The sequence below is a fragment of the Solanum stenotomum genome, chromosome 11 (assembly GCF_019186545.1).
Source record: "Solanum stenotomum isolate F172 chromosome 11, ASM1918654v1, whole genome shotgun sequence".
Taxonomy (NCBI): domain Eukaryota; kingdom Viridiplantae; phylum Streptophyta; class Magnoliopsida; order Solanales; family Solanaceae; genus Solanum; species Solanum stenotomum.
The window spans coordinates 27,824,699-27,848,018 of NC_064292.1; the positions used below are offsets into that span (position 1 = coordinate 27,824,699).

At 33.5% G+C, this 23,320-nt stretch overlaps 1 pseudogene; it reads right to left on the reverse strand.

Moving 5' to 3' along the window:
- Positions 1-1,298: 1,298 nt before the first annotated feature.
- Positions 1,299-23,320, reverse strand: part of LOC125845806 (pentatricopeptide repeat-containing protein At3g22150, chloroplastic-like) — a 39,447-nt pseudogene continuing 17,425 nt past the window's right edge.

The window sequence follows — 23,320 nt, forward strand, 5'->3', positions numbered from 1 at the left end:
TCAAGGTAGATAATTATCGAACAATATTTTTTTTTTATGGCCTACTAACCAGCTATGAGAAGAACAATTTTGTTGTCATGTTTGCTACTTTTTCACTTGAATTATTTGAGGATAAATAATTGTCATCTTAATAAATTGATCACTCACAAAATGCCATTTTTCAATTTAAAATAGATAAACCATCTACTTTTAAAATTGAATAAATCATCTACATTTACACATAAAAATTGTAAGTTGTAGTTTTAATATGTATGTAATTTTTTTAATCATTCAAAATACAAATAATTAGAAAACCACACAAATATATATATATATATTCAATTAAGATCACAACGTTATATACAAATAAACAACTCACATTTCACATTTGTGATTTGTATTGGATTTATTTAGTAACAAACAACTCTCCCAAAATAATATGTAAGCTAATTTATTTAAATAAATTTACTAGTAAAAATATAAAAACATAAAATCAGGAAAATAAACAAAATAATTAAAATGGTTTGATGGATATTTTTGTCTTTACATACACTTATCCCATCGTATTATATCCTATGTATTACTAATACCTCCAAATTGAAGGCATTAGTAATACATCCAAGAATACAATGTATGAGGTATAACTAATCCATGGATTAGTCATACATAGGCCCAAATTCCTACCAAACATAATACTAAATAATACCTTACATAATACATTGTCTATTTCTTCTAATGCGGCCTACCAAACGACCCCTAATAGTTATCTGGACCAACCTTAATAAGTGTTATTAATGCCATTTGACTCCAATATAAAAACACTCATGAACTTGCAAACACTATATCAAAGAAAATACTTAATACAACAGTTTAAAAGTCGACCTGTAAGACAAGCATAAGTTATTCAAAGGAAAGAATTGGTCACTTAATTTAAATGTGCTTCAGTCAATCAGACAGCTTGATAGAAGTTGTCATTTTGGATAAGACCCTTCTTTTACTATCTGGGACTCCTCGTTTCCCACCAAAAAGCTAAAATGGATATTCTTGACTGATATGTATTAATAAAGAAATATACATAACATTTCACTAACTGAATATCCTACTTCTGAGTATCTTTACAAAGTAAAAAGGAATAATTCAGAAGAAAAAACTAAACTAAAAAATGCTAAAACACAACTTACGTACCTCGAGTTTCAAAGGCAGTTGATCATTGATAAACTACAATCATATGAACCCTAGAAAAATTATGTCCAAGAATATCATGAATACAAAGGTACATAGTGGGAGAACAACAACATAGTTGGAGAACTAATAGCTTTTTATTCTTCTGACCTATAGCTCCACTCCTCTATTAGTTTAGGTTTAGGCTTTTAGCCAGCATCCTTCATATTGATGGTTAAATATTCCAACATATCATATATCATGCAGTACTGAGGATGCTTCTTACCTTTAGATACAAAATAGTATGGATATCCAGAAGTATCAATCCAACTACAGCCAACCTCCTTTGACAATCCCATTTTGCGCATTCCTCTTCTGACATTATCGACAGACTGCCAGTTTCCTTCCTCTACATATATTTGAAAGCAGAATATGATACCCAGGAATTCCATCACTCCCCTCTAATTCAAGAATCTTACTGGAAACAATTTTCTCCAATTCAAACTTTCTATGCACTCTGCACGCTATAAGGAGTGACCCCTATCTTCCCAAGACATTACATTCAACACCCAACTGTTTAGAAAAATTATGAGCTTCATCCAACTGTCAACTACACAAGCATAGTGCTCTGCTGATGGCCGAATCCCATATTCTTCATCCATCAACTCAAATATTTAAAGGTTTGTATCAACCAATCCGGTGTAGCTGCAAGTAGACAGGACTGCTATAAAGGTAACAACATCTGGTTCTAAACCATTCTGTCACAAAGATTAGAACATGGTTACACCTAGAATATGTGTCTATCATAGCAGTAAGCGAAATTACCTGTGAATCCTTGCATTTTTTTTATCAGACATGCATGTAGTTGTTGGGTAAACTTCAAATGCTGCAACTGTGAAGTTTCCATAAGAGCGTATACAAAAGTCACATCATCAATAGTAACAACATCCTCTACTTATACAACTTCAAGAAAGAGATCAACAAATTTTAAAGGAAAATTGTTCTGAATGTACCAGCTAATCATAGAGTTCCAGATCTCTGTATTTCTTTCACAAGTATTCTCAAATATTATGGTCACCAAATTAGCGCAATGCATAAAGAACATTAGCAACTCTTACATCCCCTATTTATGATACAACAGGAAAAACATTAATAAAACTAAAAACAATTGGCTTAATGCCTAATCTTATCATCATACCAAAATACCTTATTGCTTCTGAAAACATCTTCCTTTTCACATACCATGAAAAAATAGTATTCCACGCAACAACATTTCTTTTACGCTTAGTTCTATACACCCTTTAAAGTAAATCACAATCAGTACCATTATCCAATGTAAGACAAGTAGCAGAGTATATATTAAACAAAGAATTACTAATAATCTTACTAGTATGAATCCCAGAATGCAGAATGTGGCAATCTATGTCTTTACCTACAAGAATCCGTTTGGTGTCCGCGCAAGCCTTGAGAACAGAGGAATAAGTATACTGATCACATATGGATGAACCCACATGTTTCAATCGAGAATAGAATGAAATAGCTTTGCGGGGCATGTTATTACAGATAAACCCAATTATTATTGTGTTCCAAAGGATAGTTTATGGTTGAGGAATTGTATATAATAGTTGGTGGGCGAGATGGGGTTGTTCTTGTCTGCATGATTCGCTTAAACAAATGTAAATTGCTCTAGGTATTGAGTCTATAAGAGTGCATTCTTGGTTGGTGAGGGGTAGAGAAGAGTAATTTGGGAGATGGGTTAAGCCCAAAGATGGAGACTGTGAAAAAGTTGAAGTAAGAGGATGAAGACAATGGTTTGGTCTTACAAATACTTCAATATTTCAATTTGTTTGTCCAGTTTTAACCTAACAAGTAGTTCATTCGTTTAAAAAGAATGACCTAGTTTGACTTTATAATCTTGTGGTTCTAAAACAAAGTTATGTTAAATGTACCGAAATATCCTTTAATTTTGTGGTTTTAAACATTCCACGTGAAAGGGGTCATTCTTTTTGGTCTTACAAATACTTATTCACTTCAATATTTTAATTTGTTTGTCCAGGTTTAACCTAAAAAGTAGTTCCTTCGTTTTAAAAGAATGACCTAGTTTGAATTTTTAATTTTGTGATTTTAAACATGCCACGTGAAAAGATGAAGTTAAAGTGTTGCAAAAAAAGGAAAGGGGTCATTCTTTTTTAAACAAACTGAAAAGGAAATTTGGTTATTCTTTCTGAAACAGACTAAAAAAGAAATTTGGTCATTCTTTTTGAAACAGAGGGAGTAATTATTTTTTTTAAAAAGAAATTAATTAATATATATTTATTTATATTTATATCTATCTATATCTATATGTATATCTATATCTATATCTATCTATATCTATATGTATATCTATCTATATCTATATTTATATCTATATCTATATCTATATGTATTTGTATATCTATATCTATATCTATTTTAATATCTATATCTATATCTATATTATATATTAACTTAAAAATTTGAACTCCTAACTCGAATGTTAAATTACTATAATATCCCTAACTTAGGTTGTGACTTTTTTATTGAGTTGTGACTTTTCCGATAAGTTGTGACTTTTTTCAAAGGGTTGTGATTTTTCGATGAGTAGTGGCTTTTCAAAAGAGTTGTGACTTTTTCAATAAACTGTGACTTTTCCAAAGGATTGTGACTTCTCCGAAATGTCATGACTTTTCAGATAAGACACAAAAAATATTTGCTCATACTACCCTTTGTTGACTATATATAGAGGGCGTCCTCTCATTTTTCAACCATACTTTTTTTTAATCTTCTACTCTTCTTCTTTTGGCATTTCAATTTTTTTTGTTTGATTTATTGTCATTGAGTGAGTTCGAAGTTTAGCGGAGTATGAAGTACCACTATTCTGATGAAGTAAGTTGTTCTATCCTAAAAGGGTATATTCCATAAGTCGTTCTATAATAATTATTTTTTGCTTAATATATACATTAGTATGTAATGTTCCAATATATGAAGTAAACATGATGTAGTCTAAATTCATTTATTTTTGTTAACAATTTCTGTTGTGATGTAGATATATACCTCTGAATATCTTTTTCCAAAATTTAGAGAATTGTCACGATATTTTTTGTGCATAAGAAGAAATAATGAATTTATTTATCAATGCTACTTATGTGATTCAGATTGTCAGGAAGTTTGCTTCAGCATAGTTATTACTATATAAATATTGCCCTTTTGTTTTACTTATTTACTACTCCCTCCGTTTAAAAAAGAATGACCTCCTTTCCTTTTTAGTTTGTTTCAAAAAGAATGACCTCTTTCTTTTTTTTGGTAACATTTTAATTTCAACTTTACACGTGGCATGTTTAAGGTTACAAGATTAAAGGACAATTTTGTACATTTGACATAACTTTAATTTAGGACCACGGGATTCAAAAGTCTTCTTTATTTTCTTAAACTCCGTGCCAAGTCAAACTAGATCATTCTTTGTGAAACAGAGGGAGTATTCTTTTATATTTCATTATTTTAGACGAAGAAATGTTCATATGACTTGTAATAACGTCAATTGAAGTTTGTATTAGTTTAATTTTTATTATTTATTTAATAGCTAATTTTTGTGACATAAATATTTTCATAAATGCAAATATAATAACGTCAATTATATTTGTATATCAAATCTCTCTTGCTTTAAACAAACACAAATTTTACATAGTATTTTGTATAATTTGTGTTTGTATAAAACGAGAAAAGAAAGAAAGACAAAAGAGAACCGGGGAGGAGAAGATTTGTATTTGTATAATTATAAGTACATAGGACGAAGAGATATGTATTTAAATTTGAATATACAGTTCTCTCTCACTTTATACAAACATCAAAACAATTTATACGTTTGTGTTTGTATAAAGTGAGAGAAGTGAGGGAAAGTGGCAAGCGAGATTCAAGGGAGAGAGGTGAATGACAAAGTGTTTGCCATAGATCAAAATTAATTGAAACTGTGGTTATAAAATATATTTTGAATTAATAGTTTGCTATTTTATACAATTTTCCCATTATGAATTGGATCGTGTTTGCCATTTATTTACATACATGAACAAATAGACATTTGCAAGGTGCGAATTTTGCAATTGCAGCGTCTATAGGCTTTCTCTGAATCTGGATATGCTAATTTGGGAGTAGAGGGTGAGGGTGTCCAGCAGGCTCCTTCTCTGGCTTTCCCTTTAAGGGACATGCTTCCTTAGTAGCAAGAATTTCCTCCCTCTCGTGTTGTCTCCTCACCAAGCACTCTTCTTGTCATTTCATCCTTTCCTCATATCTAATTTGGCCTGAAGTCTTTCTTTAGCTATGCTTGGAAGGATATAAAGGTACTAACTAATTTTAGGGGTGTACATATTGATAGTTCTTTGGTTCGGTTTTTTAATTTACTAAATAAAACCAGCTATGTAGGTTTTATAACTTCATAAACCAAATAAAATGAATAAAAGTGTTGGCTTTTCGGGCAAGGGGTGTCAATTCACTCCCTTTGAATATGATTCATAACTTTATTTATCTTTTAGAAAGTTATATTTTGTGTACCTATATACAGATTGTATCTAATTTTACAAGCATTAATATGTTTTGGTACCATTTTATTCGTAGAATTTAGTTTTCAAAAGCCTGATGATTTGCTGGAGATTGGAAAATACTACTATTATGCATATAATTCCAACATTCCTTCAAAGCAGTACAAAGATAGTCCAGCAATAGCATTCATGTTGGAACCCGGAGATTATTTCTTCAAATCCGACAATTATGGTAGTTTCATCAATGGCCAGAAGCTATACGTAAATGTAGCAGCTCTAATTGAAGATGATGCTGATGATAAGATTTGAGATAACTAGCAAAGCGCATATTTCAAAGTTAGAAAATAATAACCAGTTAATGATTTCAGAATGGCTGTGATCTTATTATATGTATGCATACATTTTCTTTGTTTTGTTTTTGCACACATATAGCTTGGGTCGAAGACAATAGGTTCAGTTAAACTCATAGAACCTGTGGGAGCTATACATATTTTACTTGTTTAAGATGGCGGAAAATGCTCATGGAGACACTCTCTTAATGTTTGTTTCCAATGTGAATTCTGATATGTATTACATGAAATCTATTTTACCCGTGAACTTTGCTGTTTTGTTTTCAATGTGAATTCTAATATGTATTACCAGAAATCTATTTGCTGAAACAACTAAAAACCACATTGGCTATTACCTTCCCAAGACATGGAGTTCACATAATATGTCAGAAGGGGGTGTTTAAACAGAAAATTGATCATTTTAGTCCATATAGACCATGTAATTGAAATAGTCCTTAACGTATGAAAAAGTGATATATTAAGGGCGGTGGCGGGAGGAAAAAGGCCACCTTTTATACACATTTCGATTACGAGGTATATATAAATGACTAAAATAGTCTAACCCCATACATTAAGGACCATTTTGATCATTTAATTGATAAACATATCTTCAAAAAAACCAAGTGCAATATCGATATTAACAACCTATCTTGTTTTGAGCAACTAATATCAATATTAACAACTTCTCCACCAAATCAGAACATCTGATCAGTGAACAAGTCATGTAGATCAAAAATACCTTCATAGTCAATGAGAGTTTAGCTGAGGGGGCAAAGGGAGGTATAAGCAGGAGCCTCCCATCTAGCTGCATATATAGCCGTACATTCCTCTATGAGCAGTTGGTGCTTTCCCAACATAAAAAATGGAACTAATATCATTGTCTTTGTCCATGGGCTCAGTGAATGCTCCTTTTTAACCTCTTCTTTACCTATAATAAAATCTTCTCTTATGTCCTTCACCCCCTGCCCGGAAACAAAGAATGTAGACAAATATAGAAGGGAAAAGAAGTGAACATTTAAGAACTACCTTTGCCAAATGATTATTTAGCTATTTAGATAACGAAATTCGCTTAGAACCAACTTCAACGCGATCTTTTCTTGCGATGCTATTACTTATTTTTCAGGTGATGGAGGTCAAAAGTACTTTTAGTGCTCCTCACTCAAATGTAAAGCCTTCTAAGAAAGTAGTTGGAGATGGAAGTCAATCACTAACTCACACTTGAGCATTGTCACAAAAGGTTGAAAAAGATTGAGCTGCTAAATCTTACAAAAGATCAAGTCAGTTTCCATTTGTACAACAAGAAACACGGGTGTTAAAGCATCAATCTTGAACACTTGTATTATTCTAGTTCTTCACCGGACAATATGGATGTTATTGAATGTTAGAATCTGAATTCTTTAGATATATCATATCACCCCATGTGGACATGTAATGGAATCTCAAGCACCTTATTTCTAGATCTCAATTCCAAAATGTCTTGAAGATTAAGGACAATTTGGGTGGCACAAGGAAGATTGATGTTCCAAATTTGGTGTCGCTAGAATATACAGCATGTCTGATTCTTGAACTGAAAGTTGCAAGAGAGTCAAGAAAACTAAAGCACTCAAAAATAGATTTGCTTTGCCACAATTTGGATTTGGCATGGCTTGGTAAGTTGAAAAATTTCTATCAAACTCAGCCTCTTGGTCTCAAGTTTCCATTCATTTTGACAAAGACATTAACTTCAGCGGGCATGCACAATTGTTTTACCCCAGGCCAAGTTGACATTTTAGATATAGAGCCTCATCCAAGGAGACTTAACCTGCAATCAACAAGTGGAGTGGTTACAGTTTCATGAATCGTTTGATGTATATGAAGAATTTGAGTCAGTCTACTTTTCATGAAACCAAGCCTAGCCATTGACAATTAAAAGAAGTAAAAGCCTACAAATATGATCAGAAAATATTGTGGAACTCAGAAGTTGGAATTAATATTTTGTATTAATTTGATCAGAAAATACTGTGGAACTCAGAAGTTGGAATTAAAATTTTGTATTATATTGGTGATGCAGTTAAGAAAAAATACAGCTATGATATGTATGAAGATGTACTCTATCTACCTAGAAATATAATAATATAATGAGATGTTCAGAAGCACACCAATGAGGCCATTGAGAAGTAAGAAATTTTGGAATTCCAATTTAGTAAAAATGTAATAATCCGTGCAATCAATTACAATAAATGATATATACATCAATTCAGATTATTAATGTCGTCCTTAAGAACTGTACTGGAAACTGACCTGTGTTCTTGTTATGTCCAAGAATCCCCTTCTCGCCATTCTACTTGTGCTTTTGAATTATGGTACTGCATTTTAGGATAATTAGGTAGTGGGATATATCCAAACTCGATGGCATTGATATCTTAAATTAAGATATTATAGTGATCCTTAATGTCATCTGCCAATTTCTCGGGAAGTGCTTTTTCCATTTCCTCCAATAGATTGTTGTTATCATCCTTGGTTGCAAGAGTATTCTCGAAGATTTCATCCTCCTCCTTAGTCCAGAAGGAGTTATTTCATGTCCGATCGGTGTTCATTTTCTTTTAGATTTACAAGGAAAGCTCAAACATTAAAAAGGTAAGCTCTTCAAGAGGATTCAGAAAACAAAGTAGTGTCAATATATGACCAAAAACTACCTTAAATATCGGGAATCAAAAATGAGATTTTTTGTAACCTTTAACACTTAGTGATAAAAAATAATCGCGACAAGACACATTCTTTTAAATCAGTAATGGATACTAAGAAAAGTAATGAATAACTAGTAAAAGAAACAAACATGAAGATGCATGTGGTATACTACCATAGAAGTCCCCAGCATATTATGAGAGCATTTGTATTCTTTACCTTTTCTATCGGGCTGAAGGTTTCATAATAAGAAAAGAAGAGTACAAATAAAAAAACCATCCATCTCAAGATAAGAAACAATTATATTATTGAGTATATACTTTTGTTTTTGTGAGTGATGCAAAAAAAAAATATATGGCCTTGTACCACATAATGGGAAAGAAATCCTATCAATCCAATATTTGTTATCAATAGAAAAGGAAAAACCCAAATTTTCATGTAACACAATCTAACCACTTAAAACAACGGACTGTGTTAATACAAAATATATCCTCGACGAGAAAACAAAAGGAAAGTTATTCAAAATCTTGTTTTTCCTTTTTGAGAAACACTCAAAGCTCTGCACATTAACTTCCAACAATGGAAATCATGTTAAAGAAGAGTCCCTTGAAAATGTTGACACAATTTTTTTCTCCTGAGATAGAAAAAAGATGAATCTCATGATATTCAAGTAGGTCAGTATCACATTGCATCTCTTCAGAATCTACACCAAAAACAATATAAATCATCCATTTGTGATTGACTGCACATTCTCTTGTGTCGTCATCACCTTTATACATCATGAAATAGCAAATTATTGATCCTTTGAATGGAAGATTTACAAAACCAACAAACAACAACATACTAATTGTAATTCCACAAGTGAGTCTTGAGAAGGTAGAGTGTACGTAGACCTTACCCTTACTTTGAGAGGTAGAGATACTATTTCTAATACACACTTGGCTCAAGGAAAAACATAAAAAATGGATCAAGAAAGAGAAGATTTACAAAACCAACAGCATCATCTCCAGTGAACTCCCACAAGTGAGGTATGGCGAGGGTAGAGTGTCTATAGACCGTTACCCTACCTTGGGAGGCAGACAGTTCATTTCTCATTGACCCTCAACTTAAAGAAAAGCATATCAAATAGAAAAAGGAAAGTTTTACATAACCATGACAAAATATCTTGAAGGCAAAGCCATGAAAGATCTTTCTTTTTCCCTTCAAAGAACTAGTTATATCTCTAAAATTTAAACACAAAGCATGTTAAAGAAGATTACCAAAAAACGTCAGCACAACTAGCAAAATTTGATGATCACAAAGCACAGTCAGAGCAAAATTCTGAGTGAATCAATCTACAGTTATAAGTTGTATCACCTATAAAAACAAGCATTCAACCAAAAAAGGAATCAATCTACAATTATAAGTATATATATGTGTGTGATTCTTTTTTGGTTGAATGTTTGTTTCCATAGGTGATACAACTTATAACTGTAGATTGATTCACTTAGAAGTTTGCTTTGATTGGTTCTTTGTTATCATCAAGTTTTGTTAGTTGTGCTGACGTTTTTTGGTACTCTTCTTTAACATGCTTTGTGTTTAGGAAATTTAATTTTTAGAGATTTGATTAGTTCTTTGAAGGGAAAAAGTAAGATCTTTAATGTCTTTCCGTTTAAGATTTTTTGTCATAGTTCGGTAAAGCTTTCCTTTTTCGATCTGCTTTTATATGTGCTTACTTGAGTTGAGAGTCAGCCAGAAATGGCATCTCTACCTCCCAAAGTAGGGTAAGGTCTATAGACACTCTACCACTCCCCATACCACATTAGTGGGATTTCACTAGACATGATGTTGTTGTTAGTTTTGGAAATCTTTTCTTTCTTGGATTTTTTTTTATATGTTTTACTTTGAGCCAAGTGTGTATCGGAAATAGCCTCTCTACCTCTCAAGGTAGGGGTAAGGTCTACGTACACTCTACCCTCCTTGACTCACTTGTGGGATTACACTTGGTATGTTATTTTTTGTTGGTTCTGTAAATCTTCCATTCAAATGATCAATAATTTGTTATTTCATTATGTCTAAAGGTAATGACGACACAAAATAATATGCACTTAATCATATATGGTAGATTTATATATTTTAATGTAGAATCCGAAGAGATGCAAAGTGATATTGACCTACTTGAATATCATGAGATTCATCTTGTTTCTATCTTAGGAGAGAAAAATTGTGTCAACATTTTCTAGGGACTCTTCTTTAACATGGTTTCCGTGGTTGAAAGTTAATGTGTAGAGATTTGAGTTTCTCAGAAAGGAAAAAACAAGAATTTTTATAGCTTTCCTTTTGATTTCTTGACCAAGATATATTTTTTCTTTGCACATTCCCTAGTTTTAAGTGGTTAGATTGTGCTACAAGGAATCTTGGTTTTTCTTTTTCTTTTGATAGCATATGTTGGATTGACCAGATTTCTTTCCCGTTATGTGGTACAAGGCAAAAGATCTTTTTTTTTGCATCACTAACAAGAACAAAAATATATACTCAATGATATGATGTTTTCTTATCTTGAGACAATTAGTTTTCTTGTTGTACTCTTCTATCTTATTATAAAACCTTTCGACCGATAGAAAAGGTAAAGAATGCAAATGCTTTAATAATATGCTTTGTATCTCTTGGGACTTCTGTGGTAGTATACCGCATGTATCTTCATGTTTGTTCCTTTTACTAGTCGCTCAATGCTTTTCTTAGTATCCATAACTGATTTAAAAGAATGTGTCTTGTTCCCATTGTTTCTGATTTCTAAATGTTAGGGGTTACAAAAAATCTTATTTTAGAAGCCCGATATTTATGATAAATTTTGGTCATATATTGACACTAATCCATTTTCTGAATCCTCTTGAAGAGCTTACCTTTTCCATGTTTGAGCCTGCCTTGTAGATCTAAAAGAAAATGAACACTGATCGAACATGCAATAACTCCTTCTGGACTAATGAGGAGAATAAAATCTTTGAGAATACTCTTCCGATCAACAAGGATAACAACAATCTATTGTAGGAAATGGCAAAAGCACTTCCTGGGAAATTAGCTGATGATATTAAGGATCATTGTAATGTATTAATTGAAGATATCAATATCATCGAGTCTGGATATGTCACATTATCTGATTATCCTAAAATGCAAAACCAAAATTAATAATTTGAATTGATGTTTATATAATTTTTTGTAGATGTGGAATGGCGAAAATGGGGTTCTTGGGCAGAACAACAACACATGTCAGTGTCCAGTACAGTTCTTGAGGACGACATTAATAATCTGAATTGATGTTTATATCATTTCTTGTATTTGATTGCACGACTTTCATTTTTACTAAAATGGAATTTCAAAATTTCTTATTTCTCAATAACCACGTTAGTATGTTTCTAAACATCTCATATCTTATTATATTTTTAGGTGGATAGAGTACATCTTCATATATCTCATAGGTGTATTTGGTGTTCATAAAAGCTTTAGTTCTGGAGATATTTTTGAGTAACTTGTTGGTAAGACAAACGGTGCTTACACGTATTTCCTCTAATTGAATATCACATGAAGATCCCTTTTCAATCTGGCAATACATAATAATGGAAATAGACTAGGGCGAAAACATGTTGTTCGGGACAATTAATGTTCTAGTATGCTAGTCTCTCATTCAGTGATTTTTATCTGGTTTCAGTTTGGTGTTGTCGCGATTTGCTGAGTTTTGTTCAATATTGAATTAATACTATTTTGAGGATGCTTCTTCTTGATGTCAAATAAATCTGGTATTTGACTATTGACTACAATTATTTTGTTGGGTGAATTGGTTGCTAATTTCTTGGAATCAAATATTATTGATGACCTTCTGAAGCTAGGCTATTCTTAAGTTTTTCATCAAGGTGAACCAGTAAAGGGAGATATTTTTTCAAACCTAATGACATGAAAGAAGTACTTAATAGAACAAATAAATGAAATTTAGCTTGTTGATGACATTGACATGATCATGATATAATATGTATGCATGCCTGCGTTGGGCTTGTACAATCTTTAATGGACTAATCATTCACTCAAGTGCCCAACCTATACCAAAGGCTGGCTTGAAAGTCTTACTCAACAAGCACGTTTCTTAGTAAAGTTGCTTGTTTCCACTCATTAAGATTCTATCTACAAAAGGAGGTGCATGAGGGATACTCAAATTGCTCTCGCTAACACTAGAGAAGGTGAGGACGTCTTTCTTTCCTACCTCCTTACAGTTCGCCTTAAAGCCTTAAAGGAGAAGGGGAAGAATCATTATCTAAGTAATTGGTCTTTGTTGGTTGTTGTTCCAGTTGAGCACTCTCTTCTCTTTGTCCAATCCCATCTTAGAATCTTCCAAGATGTTATAGAATTTTCAAGATGCCTCTAAAGAGAATATAGAGTCTTTTTTATTTTATATAGTCACGGATGAAAGGTTTTAGGGTAGCCTCCAAGTAATCCTAATGGACCCTTAGGCTTAAAACATGTGGGTGGACCATTTTGTAGAGGCCCAACCTAGCCCAATGTAGTTGGATTTCACTTAAGTCATGCTATCCTGACTTAAATAATTAATCTGACTTTATTAACCCAAAATTTTCACTTGGGTCAATATGTCTTGAATTTATAACTTTGTTCAAATTTTGTATGAACTTAATCCCATAAAATTTTGCATGTCTTCATATTAACAAATTACCTTTTCAGTACTGGATTGTATCTATTGGTATTGGTTGTGTTTGTTAGCTTCTCCTATATTAATATTTTGGGTATTTTGAGTTGAAACTATAACACAAACAATTAGAAAGGAGGAAATATGGCTATAAATTATGAGGGTAAGACAATTTTGGTTTCAGCAAATGAGTTTACGGAGTTCTCGCAGTATTAAGAATCCCTTAAAAAATTCACTTTAGTTACTACCCTTGTAGATTCAAGAAAAGCATATGCAGTCTCCTCTTTGAATAACAGGATGATTGATACATGTACTAGTAATTACCTGACACGTACTCCAATTATTTTTTCTACCTTTCAATCACACAAAGCACACTCTCAAGTAATGGTAGTTGATGGCTCAACACATAACATTGTGGGATTTGGAACCAATAAAGCAACCTCCTCTATTGATATATCAAATGTATTAAATGTCAGACTCTACTTAGAACTTGAATCCTAGAGACCTTCTTTCGATTTTCTAGGATGTCCAACAGTCTATAGAAGAAAATGAATGGTTACAAAGACCATTTACAGAAGAGGAAGTGTTATTGATCATCAACCAGTATGATCGGGACAAAGCACCAGACCCTGATGACTTCACTATGGATTTCTTTAAGAAATGTTGGGATATTTTGAAAGAGGACTAAATGTTGAGTACAAAAAATTTCCATCAGAAGAGTGCATTTGAGAAATCATTTAATGTTACATTGATCGCTTCAATCCCAAAGAAACCTGATGCAAAAATTTCCAAGTTGCTAACTGAGAGAATGAAGACAGTGATAGTGAAATTGGTTGATAAACACCAAATTGTTTTTTTAAGATGTAGGAAAATAATGGATGCAACATTGTTGGATAATGAAATGGTCAACTCCAGGGTAAGGAAGAAAAAACCTAGCATTATATGCAAGCTAGACATTGAGAAATCCTATGACCATGTTAATTAGAATTTCCTTCTAAAAAAACTAAAGGACATGGGATTTGGTAGCAAGTGGACTGGCATGATCAATAATTGCATTTCAAGTGTGAAGTTTTCCCTCCTAGTAAATGGAAACACTGAAGGATTCTTCCAATCTCAAAGAGGTCTTAGACAGGGAGATACTATGTCCCTATTAAAGAGATTGAGAATCAAAGCAAATTTGAATGAATTTCATTCAAATGTAGCATCAACTTAAATACAGGTAAGATGTAACTAACTTGACTAATTCTAAGAAATTGTTCTAACAACTTAATATGTAACTAAGTTGACTAAAACTAAGGAACTAATTTAAAACCTTAATCTAAATCTACTCTAACAACTTGATAAGAATTAATAACAAACTAACAAACAAGTGAGTATGTCAACACACCCCCCTCAAGTTAGGTGTGGTGCAACAACGCCTAACTTGGATAAACACCGAAAGAAGGCAGGCTTGGGCAGCGGCATTATGAAAATGTCTACAATTTGATTCCCGGCATGAAGATATTTGACTACTGCTCTACCTGAGTTCACACTGTTGCGAAGTTAATGAAAGTCTATTGCAATGTGCTTCATCTTAGTGTGGAAGACTGGGTTCTTGTTGAGATATGAAACACCAATATTATCACAAAAAATGTTTGGCGTTTGCGAGACTTGATATCGTAATTCAGTCAACAGATTGTGTACCCAAGTAAGTTCAGAGAGTGCATTGGCTACTGATTTGTATTCTGCTTCAGTAAAGGACCGAGCAACTGATTGGTGCTTTTTAGAGGACCAATAGATCAGATTTGGTCCCAAGAAGAGTATGTAACCAGATGTGGATGTTCTACAGAGGGATCACATGCCCAATCAGCATCGGCGTATATATACAGATTACTATCAGAGTGGCTAGAGATTTGCAGGCATGACGTTGATGATGCCTTAAGTTATCGAAGCACCCTTTTTACTGCTTTCCAATGCTACAGACTTGGGGATTGCATAAATTGTGATAGTTTGTTAACTGCAAAAGCAATATCAGGACGCGTGACTGATAAGTATTGCAATTTACCAATGGTGCGTCGATACAAGGTTGCATCGGCAGGAGGTGAACCATCGGCTGCTTTGAGTGGTAAACTTGAGCACATGGGTGTCGTAACTCCTTTACAGTCGGCCATATCCACATCTGAGAGAATCTCAAGTATGCATCTGCATTGTGATAAGACAATCCGATTTGGAACATGTTTGACTTCGATCCCCAAAAAATAGTTGAGTTCACCCAAGTTCTTTAGGGAGAACATGTAAGCCGGAGAGTTGATTACATGTGTGACCAAGTTTGGGTAATTCCCAGTAATGAGGATATCATCAACATACACTAGAATATACATCGTGAAAGCTTCAGATGTAAAAATAAATAGAGAAGCATCCGATTCACACTTAACAAACCCAATTTTAGTCAAGTGAGATTTGAGAGCTTCATACCATGCACGAGGAGCTTGTTTTAGGCCATAAATGGCCTTTTGGAGACGACAGACATGATTGGGAAAATCAGGGTTGACATAGCCTTTCGGTTGCGCCATGAATACTTGCTCCTATAAGTTACCTTGCAAAAATGCATTATTTACGTCAAGCTGCTGCACTTTCAAGTTATGTTGAACTACAATAGAAAGTACAATTCTGATGGTGGTTGGTTTGACAACCGGATTGAAAGTTTCATGAAAGTCAAGTCCTGGACATTGTGTGAAACCTTTTCCGACTAATCGCACCTTGTACCTGTCAATAGAACCATCAACTTTCCTTTTAATGCGAAAACAACATTATTTATCGGGTCCCTAGGTACTAGTTCCCAAGTTTGGTTTTTCATTTAGGCTTCGTATTCCAAATACATTGCATTCTTCCATTCAATGTGATTAATTGCTTGCTTAAAGGTATTTGGAGTGGGAGAAAGGAGAGCCAAGAAGCCGAATTTTTTCTTTGGTGTGAAGATATTAATTTTGGACCTTGTGACCACATCGGATGGTGGAGGGACAACAGCTGGTGACATAATTGCTGGCTGTTGCGGTGGATGTTGGTTGATTGGTGGCCGACGGGAATAGTATAATGATTGAGAGGTGTTGTGGGATGCTTCATTAAATAGTGAAGGAGGTTGGGAAGAGATAGGAATCATACATGATGAAGTGGAGACTGCTAGTAGTTGCCTTTCAATTCTGGACTCTAGAGTGTTTGAATGAGAGGGAACTGTTAGGGTGATATGAATAGGAGGCGGAAGAGTTGGAACAAGATTGGAGTCCAAATTTAATAGGACTTCTGGATAAGTATCCTTACTGACTAGAGACTATATGATTTCCCATTGTAATGTGGAAAACTTGTTTTTCAAGTGTGAGAACATTTGAGTGAAAGGAAAAATATCTTCACAAAATTGAACATCACGACTGACAAAAATTTTCGAGTGCATAAGATTAAAGCAGAGGTGTGCATGATGAACAATAGAAACTCCTAAGTAGACACACGGTGTAGATCTAGGCTGGAATTTATTTTTTGTATATGGCTTAAGCCATGGATAATAGAGACAACCAAAAATTTTAAGCGAAGAGTATTTTGGCAGTTCGCCAAACATTTTTTTTAAGGAGAATCATTATTCAAGCCAGGTGTTGGTATTCTATTTATGAGATAGACAGCATGGTGACAGGCAAAGGACTATAGTTCAGATGGTAGTGAGGCTTCATTGAGAAGAGTCTGAGCTGTTTCAACAATGTGACGATGTCGTCGTTCAACAATTGCAACTCGTTGGGACGTGTAGGGTGGGGAGATCAAATGTTGAATTCCATGGCATTGTAGGTACTTTTTAAGACTTGTGTATTCACCCCGTCCATCAGTATAAGTGAGATAATTTTGTGTTTGAAAATTTTTTCCACTAAAGGATAGAAGTTTGCAAAATTGGAAGCAACTTCACTTTTGTTTTTGATTGTATACAACCAAGTGTATTTGGTGTAATGATCAACAAAAATGCAGTAATACAACTTTTATCAATGGGTAAAATGGGTGATGGACCCCATAAATCACTAAACAAAGTTTGAAGTGGTGCATTACTATTTAAAGTGAGTCGTTGAAATGGCAAACGGTGAGCTTTATTTGATGAGCACGAATTACAAAAATGAAACTTTTCTTTGGCGGAAAAGGGAAGTGAAAATTTATTCAGTACTAAGTCTAGGATTTTCAGATGAGGGTGACCCAAGCGACGATGCCACAGTTTATGGGAATCTTTGGTGGAGGTGAAGTTGGTGGAAGGTGACACATGATCCCTCTGTGCCCACTCATAGAGTCCGTGTTTATTCCGGCCTTGTACCAGCAGTTTTCAAGTTTTGAGATCCTTCACAAAAAAAGAGTGTGGAAAAATTTCGATTGAGGTCAGATTGTTAGTGCAAAACTTAGCAACAGAAATAAGGTTCTTTTTGATAGCTAGAGCACAAAGAGTGTTAGACAGCATGGAATTGGAGTTAGAAGCCTTAATTTGAGTAAAACCAGTGTGAGTAATGGGAATAGTTTTACCGTCACCCATGGACACTTCCTCATCGCCAGTGTATTCTTCAAGATTATCTGACTCGATTGTGACATGATGAGTTGCTCCAGAGTCAAGGATGCAAGGATTTGCATCTGAGTGATGATTTGACACAAAGTTGACCTTAGCTTCAAAGTGGTTGTGTGATTTTGAGCGACACACATGAGCTGTGTGACCGATCTTTTGGCAAAGTTGGCATTTTACCGCTTGCCTGGGTAGTCTCCCATTCTATTGATTTCCAGGGACCGCCTGTCGTGGAGTTTGTGGTCTTGAAGATTTATTTGGGAAGCGACGATTATTTTTCTGATGTTGGGGTTAGAAGTTGGTCCTTTGGCAACTGCAGTCGTGATAATGGAGGATGACCTGTCAATATCTTGATGTTTGAGAAAGAGTTCATGGTCCGTGAGTTTCTGCAACAGATCCTCAAAGCTTGGGGCTGTGTCGCGCGCTCTTATAGCGGCAGTGATTTAACGGTACTCATGACCTAGGCCACTCAAAATCTTGACTGCTAGTTCATCATCACCACCGGATAGCCCGCTACTTTGAGAGCATCAACAATTGATCTGATCTCCTGTAGGTAAGTAACAACTGTCTTGGAGGCCTTTTTCATGTTTTTCAACTTATCTCGTAAGCTGAAGATGCGAGTGTAACTCCTATTGGCATAAGTTGAATGGAGGAGATCCCAAGCTATTTTTGCCGAAGAGGCAGTTATAACAGTGGGAGCAATGGTGGGGTCAACGAATGCTATCATTGCCTGTTGAATTATTTGGTTTTGGCAAAACTACAAATCGTATTCAGGATTACAGATGGTACTATTAGTTTGTGTGATAGTAGTTCGCAGAGTAGATTTGGCACCAGTGAGATGCCCAAAGAGCTTGTGTCCATTGAGTAACATCACTAGTTGCGCCTTCCAGGTGGCAAAGTTGAGGTTACCTTCCAGTTTGATAGGTAATTAGGCAGCTAGATTGAATTGTACCACATGAGTGGTAGTTGGAACTGCAGCAGCACTATCACTAGTGGTAGCAGGAACAACCATGTTTGGAAGCAAAGAGAGGAAAAAAATATTTTGGATCGGACTCGTGAGAGTTTTAGAGGGGGCCCTAATACCATAAAGAGATTGAGAATCAAATGTAACATCAACTAAAATACAGGAAAGATGTTACTAACTTAACTAGTTCTAAGGAACTGTTCTAACAACTTAACATGTAACTAAGTTGACTAAACCTAAGGAACTACTTTAACAACTTAATCTAAATCTACTCTAACAACTTGATAAGAATTAATAACAAACTAACAAACTAGTGAGTATGTCAACACCTATTCCTATTATAAATAGCCATGGATAGGTTGAATCACATGTTCCGAAAGGCAAAGACTAATGGGTGGGAGAGGATTTAGTGCACTTGCTGGCGGGGGGAAGGAGCTTGAGATCACACACTTATTCTATGTTGATGATGCTCTTATATTATATGAGGCAAAGGAGGCACAAATTAGACATATAAGGGCTATACTCACTATTTAGTAGAGCATTTCAAGCTTCCGTGTCAATTGGCTGAAGAGTCATCTCCTCCCTATCAACCAAGTTGACAATTTTCTTGGGCTAGTTGAGACATTGAGTTGATAGGTAGATGCACAACAAACAAAATATCTAGAACTACATTTGGGTGCTAAGAATAAAGTTCTAGAAGTGTGCAATGTGGTGTTCGAGAGATGTGGGAGGAAACACGCCCGGTGAAAAAACTAGTATTTGTCCCTAGGTGGTAGGGTGACCCTTATCAAGTCAGTATAAGATGAATCACCTACTTATATGAACAGTTTATTTACAGTCCCCAAGAACATTGAGAAGAAAATAAATAGGCTCAGGAGATCTTTTCTTTGGCAAGGCAACAAGGAAAGGGAAGGCTACAACTTGGTGAAGTGGGTTACTCTCACACTTAGCAAAAACCAAGAAGGCTAGGATTGAAGAACCTAAGTCTCTAAAATAGTAGTTTACTCCAAAAGTGGCTATGGACATTCTGTATAGAATATAGAGCCTTATAGAAGAGATTTATATCAGGAAAGTATGGTTTATTTAACCGGTGGACAACTGAAGAGGTGATGGGCACATTTGGATGCAGTGTTTGGAAGACCATTAGAAGACTACAGCCACATTTGAAAACAACATATGTATTAGTGTTGGGGTTGGATGGAAGACAGAGTTCTTGAATGAAATATAGATAGAGGAAGACAGTTTGAGAAACTTATTCCCTCTTCTATATACATTGAGTATGCAGAACAGTGATACTATGGAACAAGCCTAGAATCAACACAGTTGGAATCTACTTTTTTGGAGAAGATTGAATGATTGTGAAATTAAGGAGGTTGCCAAGCTATTAGGGGTTCTTAATGATTTCTTAGGTACTTCTTAGAGGTTTGATAAGCCAATCATATCATCATATATTATTAAAAGTGGGAAGCTCCAAAGTAAAAAGTTGAATTACCATTTTACCCTTATGCTAAATTCAAATGTTATTAAAATATTTAATTAATTAAATAGTAAATAGTAGAATTTTTATAATATTTTGAGTTGGTATACATGTGAGAAAATTAAATAGAAAAAATTAAAAATAGTAGTTATCCCTTTAAATAGACACATGTACTTGTTTCATGTTCCAAATTAATTTATGTTCTTAACTAATATTTGTCTTTAATTTGTTGTAATACTTTACATTTCAACTTTGTAAGTGAATCTTCATATTCCAAAGCTATATTTTTTCCTATAAATACAAACCTTTCAATACTATTTTCATACAATTTTTGTGTGTGGAAGACTAGAGAAGCTTTAATCAAGTGAAGAAAATTTCAATACAAGAGGAATTATGTCAAAATTTCAAGGCATAATGTGATTATAGGGATGAATAACACTTCAGTTACTAGAATATCGGAGCTTGATGTATTTTTATTTATTTTTACTTATTTGCCGAGATTAGAACTATGATAAGACCCCTCCATTTATGTAGTTGAATGTCACTTCCGTTAACTTGTCTTCCAAGATTTTAACACTTTTTTTTGTCAAAGGTTGAATGTTTGTTACTATAGCTTTGTTTCAATTCGCATTATCAATAAAAAGAATGAACAAGATTGTCTTAGAATTTTTCTATTTTCGTCTGTAGCCTTGTGCTAAGCTTTCTCCTATGATATTCTTTTCTTTGTATTTGTAATTTCATTTTAAGAATGTATTCGATTGAGGGTGTATTTTTTGATATATAAAATATAATAAATAGAATCATAATAATAGTGTATAAGGCATGTAAAAACAAACAACTAATGCTTACAAGATATTCTAATTTCAAATTATTAATAATTACATTTTTCACACCTTAAATTTTGAATATTTGTAAATAATTATTGTTACATGTGCTTTTGGATAAAATCTATATTTTTAGACAATTTATTAAAATCATCATGAGATCCAAATCCCAATGTAAAAAAAAAACGATACACCAAAATGCTTAAGAAGTTAGAATATTTGTAACTTCCAACCAAATATTGCTCCTATGATATTTTTTACCAAAAAACGTAAAATATATTCTAACAAACTTTTAACTGTAAAAATATTAATACTGTCATTTTGGCTCTCCACTAAATTAAAATTTGATTTATTTAATAATATATCAATATTTTAATTATGTAATGACAAATTTAAATATCAACAGTTGCACTTTAATTATTTAGTTATTTCCTTTTAATTAAGTTTCCTTAGTTATAAATTTGAATTACTTAATTGCATTCTACTTGATGAGAAGGAGAATTTCATCTTGGAAAAATCCTTTTGGCCAGAGAATTTGGTCAGAATGGTAAAATAACATATTTCACACTATGTTATTTTACCTTTTTGAACATTTTTACCCTTTTAAATTTAGTACCTTTCGATTAAAAAATGAAAAAAAGATCTGTTTATTTTAAAATAAAAAGGATATTATAGACTTTAAAATTTTCTGGCCAAATTCAGGCCAAATTTTCTAGCAATTTAGCATTACCCTTTCATATTCTACTAATTAATGTCAAGCATTTTATCTTCTTGAAATGTGTATTTTGTAATTATTAATTTAATTTCAACATTTTTACTCAATTCTATGAGACAAGAGAGACATTTTAAAGAAGTTAATCAGAAGGTAGTGTACCTCTATGTTTGTTTTTGCTACTTTATTTTGTCTTTTAAAACAAATATAAATTTATATATTCAAATTATAATAAGGGGAGAACTAAATGTAAAACAGTTTATTCTTATGAGTTAACTATACACTATAAACATTTATCATTTTACTTTTCATATTTTTATTGTAACTCAAATACAATTTTAAAAGAAATTATGTATTTTTTTAATAGTTCATATTCATTGTTATGGAGTACACGTGCAACGCACGTCCCCAGATACTAGTATGGAAAATACACACCAAAAGGGTCTATACAGTGAAATCATGCTATTGAAAGATGAACTATAATGTCCCACTGATTGAACCAACATTAGAAGACATATTAATAGTTATCTAGACCAACCTTAACAAGTGTTATTAATTCCATTTGGCTCCAATATAAAAATACTCATGAACTTGCAAACACTATATCAAAGAAAATCCTTAATACAACAGAATAAAAGTCGACCTGCAGGACAAGTATAAGTTATTCAAAGGAAAGAACTGGTCAACTAATTTAAATGAGCTTCAGTCAATCAGACAGCTTGGTAGAAGTTGTCACTTTGGATACGACCCTTCTTTTGCTATCTGGGACTCCTCGTTTCCCACAAAAAAGGTAAAATGGATATTCCTGACTGATCTGTGTTAATAAAGAAATATACATACATTTAACTAACTGAATATCCTACTTCTGAGTATCTTTACAAAGTAAAAAAGCATAATACAGAAGAAAAAACTAAACTAAAAAAAGCTAAAACACAACTTAATTACCTTGAGTTTCAAAGGCAGCTGGTCATTGATAAACTACAATCATATTAACTCTAGCAAAATCCTGTCCAAAAATATAATGAATATAAAGGTACATAGTGGGAGAACTAATAGCTTTTTATTCTTCTAGCCCATAGATCCACTCTTCTATTAGTTCAAGTTTAGTCTTATAGCCAACATCCTTCATATTGATGGTTAAATATCCCAACATATCATATATCATGCAGTACTGAGGATGCTTCTTATCTTTAGATACAAAACAGTGTGGATATCCAGAAGTATCAATCAAACTACAACCAACCTCCTTTGACAATCCTTTTTTGTGCATTCCTCTTCTGATGTTATCGACAGACTGCCAGCCAGTTTCCTTCCTCTACATATATATTTGAAAGAAGAATATGATAACCAGAAATTCCATCACTCCCCTCTAATTCAAGCAGCTTACTGGAAACTATTTTCCCCAATTCAAAATTTCTATGCACTCTGCAAGA